General features: G+C 49.3%; 1 protein-coding gene across 1 annotated transcript in view; it reads left to right on the top strand.

Moving 5' to 3' along the window:
* The window catches only part of LOC119385456 (uncharacterized), a 529,083-nt gene that overhangs the window by 375,698 nt on the left and 146,105 nt on the right, over positions 1–7,280 (top strand). Inside the window, exon 4 of the mRNA XM_049413202.1 lies at positions 3,375–3,518. The gene's annotated coding sequence lies outside the window, so the exon portion shown is untranslated. The remainder of the gene's footprint in view (positions 1–3,374; positions 3,519–7,280) is intronic.

The raw sequence follows: 7,280 nt of genomic DNA, 5'->3' as shown, positions 1-7,280 counted from the left end.
AAGAAAGAAAAAGAAAGAAGAAAGAAAAAGAAATAAGAAAAAAGAAAGAAAGAAAGAAAGAAACTGGATCCGAGGCGACATCGTTTCCGAAGAAGGTGAAGATAACCTTCCCACTCTGGAAACCGGAGATGTTCGCGAAGGGGAGCGTTCTTCACTTTTCTTCGCGTGAGGAGTCGTGCCCCAATCTTCAACGTATTTGCATAGGAGCAGAGCCGTCTTCGGACGGCACACTCTTCGGCGGTGGGGCCTCTTGAACCCTCGCAGTGACAGAAGCGTCGACGTCAGCGGAGCTGTCGGATAGAGAAGGAATAATAATGATAATAAAAATGAAAGCGCGTGTGGTGAGGAACTCGCGAAGGGCGGCTTCGCCGCAGCGCAAACCGGCCGTTATGGAGCGGCTAAGGCGCAAGTGCTTCTGACAGAAGGGCGCCGAAATTTCGTTCTCGTGCCAGCGTAATGCGCGGTCCCTCGTCAGGTTAGAGCGTCGAAAAGTTCGGCTAGAAAATAAAATGAAGCAAGGGAACCAGTTTGGAGGATGGTGCATGTTCTACATCATTGGTCTGGCGCGCTAAGTATGGTTTGTTTAACAAACCGTAGGTTTGTACCCCGCAAACGGCGCACGTCCCAACTCGTCGCCCCGTCGCCCCCTCTGGTCTCGCCGATTTCGCTGATCGAAGTAGGCAGCGAGAACTATCGAAATTTCTCTTTTGAGCATGCCTGATGCGTGTGTTGAGGTAGTGGCGATTTTTCGGATGCAAAACGGTGAATACTCGCTTGTACGGCCACTACGCCGTGTAAATACTTAAAAAGGCTGGATGGACCTTGCATAATTACCTTGACACCACCTGTTCCTATACAGTTATTTGTACAGATAATGATTCCCTCTGAGCACGCCCTACGTAACATCCACGATTCAGTGATAATTTCCTTCTCAGTTGAGCCAAGTACAGTGCGAGCCTTAAGGTCAGAATTCAACTGTCATTAGTGGCAATCGTCACATGAGCTAATACCCGTTCTCGGACCACGGACGAACACTTTCTTTAGAACGTTTAACTGGGCAAGTTGGTGTGATTCCTTCTTGAATGAATAAAACGCGCGAAAAACGGGGACGAACAAAAGAAACGGCAGACAACGGCGCTGTTCGTCCTGGTTCTTTCGCGCGTTTTATTCATTCAAGATGGAACACTTTCTGTCCATTTCCCGCAAGAAAAACACTTACGAAACTCCTCGGAATGAGTACTGTTCTTGTCGAAATACTGTGCACAGTGTGTTTTGTGTCTGCAGCGAACTCTGTATATAACTTCATTTTTCATTTCCGTCTTAGCGTGCTCGCCCCGCCTCCACTACTAATTAAAGAGCCGATCCTGTAGGTCGACAAGCAATGATACCACTAATTTACTATCTTTCAGTCCTTAGATCTGTCGGATATGCATACAAGGAGTATATGGCCATGCAAGGCTGTGCCGTGTGGCCTTAGTGACGCGGTGGCCTTGGTCGCCCTCGGTTGAGGGCTTGTGCTTTTCAATATTGTAACTTCCGAGCTCAACCCATGTTCGAATACTAGTTGTATTTCTAGCAGCGCGTGTCGGTTCGATGTGATTAGCGCAAGTCGCAGTTCTATTCGTAGACATGAAGTAGACAGCCACGTCTCGACATTTCTTAACAAGTGTAAGAACGCCATCCAGTCGCGCGATACCGTGATTCCCTGAGCGATCTGCATGTCTTTCACCTTCCTTGTATTGTTGCTCGGGCGGAGGATCGAAGTGTCTCCGTAAACATGGGATGGCGAACCTCTTACGCGTGCTTGTTATGCCTCAGTTCTGCCATATAGGAAGAACGTGCCCATTGTCCCACTCACTTACTCCGCGGCTGCGACTACACGGCGTGTCTACGCTATCACTGTGCTTAGCAGATTAAAACTGCCTGTGCACCGAACAAGGTGAAAAGACATTTCAGGCTCTGTTAATTGTTCACAAGGGAATGTTGGCCGGGCTGATTGGAACCGGTCACCCTGACGACGATGGGCACCGTATCAAGGTGAACATATTTCAGAAGTCGCTCCGATAAGGGCCCGTATAACACGGGCCACTCTATGCTTTCATACATCGTTTATTTCAGTGTTGGGCGGTGTAACTCCGTATACAAAAATTAACAAATACAAAATGAGAAAGCAGCATTCGTCCGTGATTCACGCAATCGGGGTGGAGTACTAGCAAGTTTTGCTTTCGTTTTAAATGTGACCTTGGGAGAAGCTCCTCGCACGTTCCGGCAATCGATCCCACGCTTCGTCGTTTTTTACCTTTATTTTTTTCTAATTTTTTGCAGTAGTGCGGAGGGGCGGTCGCTAGTGCGGAATCTGTAGGCCTGCGGCATTGAGACGCGCGCTGCATGCGCTCTCAGCAAAAAACTCTCGCGAGCATCGAAGGAGCTCGAGCACGAGCGAGAAGCGCGGCGCATGGCGCGGCGTAGATTGGACGTGGCTCTCGCATTTAATCGAAACCGGCACGAGACGTTGACTAGGCGACTGCCACGACGACGTCTCCACTACTCCCTTCCTCGCTTTCTTCCGCCATCTCTGCATCCTACGACAAGCGTGCTCAGAAGCGTCGTCGTCTCTGTCCTCGGCGCCGACTGTGCCGGCGGGGCGGTCGTGCCTTGCGTGCGAGACCCGCGACGCGGATGCTGCCGGCATGCCGAACTGAGAGCCCCCCGCCAGAGCTTGGAGCCCGAGTCCTGTGTGTGTGCGGTGGGAGGGAGGGAGGGAGGGGATGTTGAGAGCTTGCTCGGTGCCAGAGACAAGCGCGCAGAGTCGCAGAAGTGAGGAGAAGAGCGTGCGCGACACCACTAGAGCGACATCCGTGCTTTTCTTTTTCTTTAATATAGGTGCGAGGACTGGCAATGGCTGCGAGTTCGCGACGACTGCACATCCTCGTCACGTCGCTTTGGTTATGTGCGGCGCGGGCGGCGTTATTTCTTTCGCCGCCGTTTTCCTCCGGGGCGGCCATTTTGAATAAGCGCGCGCGCGCGCTTTGCGCGGTTGCGCGGTGGTTGTTGGTGGTCGTGTCGTCGTGCGCGGCCCTTGTCAGTGGAGTCACGTCGCCTGTTTGTCGCCCAGTCGCGTTTTCTCTCAGAGCTTGCTCGTTTCCTCAGCGATAACTTTTGCTTACAACCACTCATATGTTTGTTCGTGCGTGTTAGGTGTCTGTGTGTGTTTTGTTGCTTTACAGTTTTCAAAATGCCTATCAGCTTGTCGAATACATTTAGCGTCAGCATCTCAAACATGGCTTCTCGCTGCGAGCGGATGCAGTTTGTGGCGGCTCAAGTGCTCGCTTCTCACGTTCGCGTACTCTTGTTCTTTGCTTTTCCCTTCGCAGTTCTCCCCGCCTCAGCTATTCTTCAGAAACGCTACCGGCTCGGTGCTGCTGACGGTGTCGGCGTGGCCAGGCTATCCTGTCGCCGGGCGCGGACGACGACAGCTTCGCGCCTCCGTCAACGTCACTCTACTACGATGTGCACAGGTTGGCTCGATACCTGCTTGCTTACCTTCCCAACACCCTCTGTGATGCCTTCCGAGACCGTGCAGCATCACACATAAAGCGGCGTTCCTGAACTAGGAGCAACTGCAATTTGGGCGAGCTGATTGATAAACGGGAATCGTAAATACACCGCACAAATGTAGCAGAGCCTGCTTTCGCTTCGTGCACAATCGACCTATTACTCTATCACTTGTGATGACGAAAAGCGGCACCGAGGCTGGCGCGCGGGCGGCTAGGGCGAAGGAGAGAAAGATGAAGTTTAGAAGAGAACAGCCGGCCTATTGAACAGGCGTTGTGTCTATGTGTCTTGTTTCTCGGCATCACACACTGTATTTTTATACCACTCATTTTGTCATCCAAGATTTGCTAATGTTGACTAGCTGATTCATGGTTTTCGGAATCGTTAACTCTAGGCATGTCATGATGGGTAAGGTTCCCTGAGCGCTAGTGAGGTACATCAAAAATGTGATCTTTTCACCAAACAAGAAGACAAGCAAAGTGCTCACGGATTGACACACGTCATCAAAACTTTTAGTATAACGACTTGTATGCGCAATCTCTCGAGATAGTACGAGCCTGGCTCGTATATATAAAAAAATTTGGCAGATCCCATGTACCGTGGGAGTCGATGTTATGCGAAGCATGCGGCGGGTAGGTCACTGTGGCGTAACTTTTTTTACTGAGCGACACGTTACAAAATGACGCTAAATATTTGTATAAATTTTATACGCACACATATATATGTTGAAGAGCCGCATATGTGTTATATAACCAGTTGTTTACGGTTGGGTAACGCTGCCAATGGCAACGTGGGTATTACCAACACCAGAAGCGGTAAGCTGATATGTAGTGATTATACGTGTCCCGAGAACGCACGCTCGTTTCACGAACCCGCGTGCGTGTGTGCAAGAAGCTCTTGGCAGTTCTTGAACAAGGGCATCATCACCTTGATCAGTGAGCACCAGCAGCTGGTCATGACTTGTTATAGGATCCGGTCGTGATCGTGGTGACGCGGGGTCCATGTGTAGTGAAGTATGTCGTATACTATAGCTGTTTGAATTCGTGGATGCCTCGGTCATTTCGTCGAAAAATTACCTGTCGACAGAGCCGGAGACATGCCGGAACCTGTAGCTGCCCTTCGCGTTGGTGAGGTATAGGCCGTCGAGGCTCGTAGGCCTGGATAGTGCTACGTAGACCAACATCAGTGGATGGTGTTTGTCGTATTCGTAGACTACCGGGGCGTATGTGACCTACGTAGCCTAGTCTACAAAGCGGCTGTCAATCGATCTGGCATCATCCTCGGTCAGCATGAGACCATCGCCCTGCCTCGTAAGAAATGAAGAGGACATTGCGTCGTTTTGGTGGACGAAGTGCACTTTACGGTGCGGTGATGTAGATATCATATGTAACTTTCGTTAATGTATTCCTCCGGGGTCGAGCAATGCTTCAATATAGCTTGCTGAATCATAGGAATACAAACGTAATGTTTATTAGACTGCTATAAAAGCGGAGCCAACACTGAAACTACAGACGCTAATCTCATATGACGCCTGTATCGTAGGAGTACACATCGTAGGAGTATCATGTAGTGTTTATTGCTTTCTTGTAACATTAGATAGCCAGCACCACAGCCACAATTGACGTTGCACCGATATTACGCCTGCGTAGGCTGTTTTTCCAAAGCAGTCTATAGACCTGGCGTGGCTCAGTGGTAGAATACCTGATTGCCACGCAGAATGCTTGGGTTCGATTCCTGCTGGGATCCCAATTTTCATTCTTTCCATTCGTTGAGTCAACGCCGCCGATGTTGGTTTTCCTTAACGCTATAGCCTTTAAATTACCAATGCCTGTTCTCGCCGTCCCTGGGTAGATATAAACCGTCAATCACCTGTGGCGCATACCCGTACACCGCGGCCCGTGGTAAATGGGTATGTGCCACACGTGTCGAGTGGAAAGGGTTTGACGACGTACGCGACAAGATTCTAACGTTATTCATGTCATGATCCGGCAGTCATATTCGTCAAATCCTGTTACCCTCCCATGCGAATTTTGGTCTACACCAAGTTAAGTAGACCATCATGAGAGCACCCAGACGTAGGCGGCTAGATAGATAGATAGATAGATAGATAGATAGATAGATACGTAGATAGAAACGCTCAAAGTGCCAGAGGTTCGCTAAGAAATGCTTCGCTTTTAAAACCTCTTACGCTTGAAATGTTCTTAAGAGAAAATGTCATCCAATCGTGACGTTGGGAATATAATGAACTAAGTCAGCTGGCCATTGTCAAAGAGAACTTGAGTACGAGAAGCTTTCTTAATTCGGCCCCTGTGGTGCTGAAGGTAATGTTTGCTCATGTAAGTGTTCGAGTAGAAATTGCGCCTGCATGACACGAACTGAAGACGGTGGAAACTAGAGCACGTGCGTTGCTTAGCCCCTAAAGTGACACACGTCAATCACTGAGCACTGTGCAATTACCGAATCGCAGCTGTTCGGAGTTAACATTCGCTTTTAACGGCGGAGCCGTTTGAGCTTTTCGTTCTACGTGCTGCGTTCGAAAAAACTCGGCGGGTATACGCGCTACTAAAAGCGGGTATGTGCCAAGTAGTTCCTACCAAAGCAATACCATGCATAGTATATTATAGCAAGAGGTGGGAAAGTGAGGTGAGAGTGAGGAGGAAGGAAAGGAAGAGGGGAAAGGGTAGATCGGGTATGCGCCACTGAAAGCGGCTATGTGCCGAGCAGCTCCTAGCATAGCATAGCCATGCATAATATAGCTAGGGTGTGGGAAAGGGAAGTGAGGGGGAGGAGGAGGGTAGGTGCTAAAGCATAGCATAGCCATGTATAGTATAGTAAAGCAATGTATGGGAAATGGAAATGAAGGTGAGGAGAAGTGATGAGGAGGGAAAGGACGAGGGGAGAGAGTAAAGCATAGAATAGCCTTGTATAGTATGGTACCGCAACGTGTGCGAAATGGAGCTGTGGGAGAGGAGGAGTGATGTGAGGGTGAGCAGGAGGAAAATGATGTGGGTGAGGTTAAAGCGTAGTATAGTCTTGTATAGTATATATAGTATAGCAAAGGGTGGGAAAGAGATGTGAAGCTCAGAAAGAGGCAATGGAGGAGAGGAAAGCCACCAGCGGCGTTGTTTCCTCAACCTTCGCGCCACTATTGCGTAACTGCCCCAATATTCTAACGCCATAGGATAAAGAGCTGGTATCGCAGAAATTACGGTGTCGGCGTCGTGGGTTCTCAGCGAAAAATCAGCGTTGTCCGTGAGCGAAAATTCGAGATAGATGCAAATAAATAAATGAAAGAACTTCGGTTCGAGTGGGACTCGAGCCCTGGCCTTCCGCGTGGCAAGCAGGTTCTCTACCACAGAGCCATGCCATTGCTTGGAATTGCTTACGAATAAAAAAAAAATAACCTATTCGAATGTCACGTAATGCGTGGGGTCTCCTTAACGCATGTAATGTTGCGTGGCAGAGGCGTAGAATCGCGCGAAGCGTCTAGCCATGTGAACTGCGCAACGAGTGAAGGGTTTAAACGCGTACCTATTACAAAGCACTCAGACATATTTAATCATCAGCAGCAGCAAAAACATCAACAAAGTGGGCAGCTACGTAGGTTCGCGTGTTACCTTACGGACGCGTAGTGGGCGCTGATTCGCAAAAGGAAGAATTATGACGTATTGGGCACTTTGCAGCTGTATACTTGCAGTAAGCGTTCTGGGATAGTTTTAAACGGC

This window comes from Rhipicephalus sanguineus, chromosome 3, assembly GCF_013339695.2.
Source record: "Rhipicephalus sanguineus isolate Rsan-2018 chromosome 3, BIME_Rsan_1.4, whole genome shotgun sequence".
In the NCBI taxonomy this organism is placed as follows: domain Eukaryota; kingdom Metazoa; phylum Arthropoda; class Arachnida; order Ixodida; family Ixodidae; genus Rhipicephalus; species Rhipicephalus sanguineus.
The sequence above is the reverse complement of the archived record's forward strand: the minus strand, read 5'-3'. Positions and strand labels throughout refer to the sequence as shown.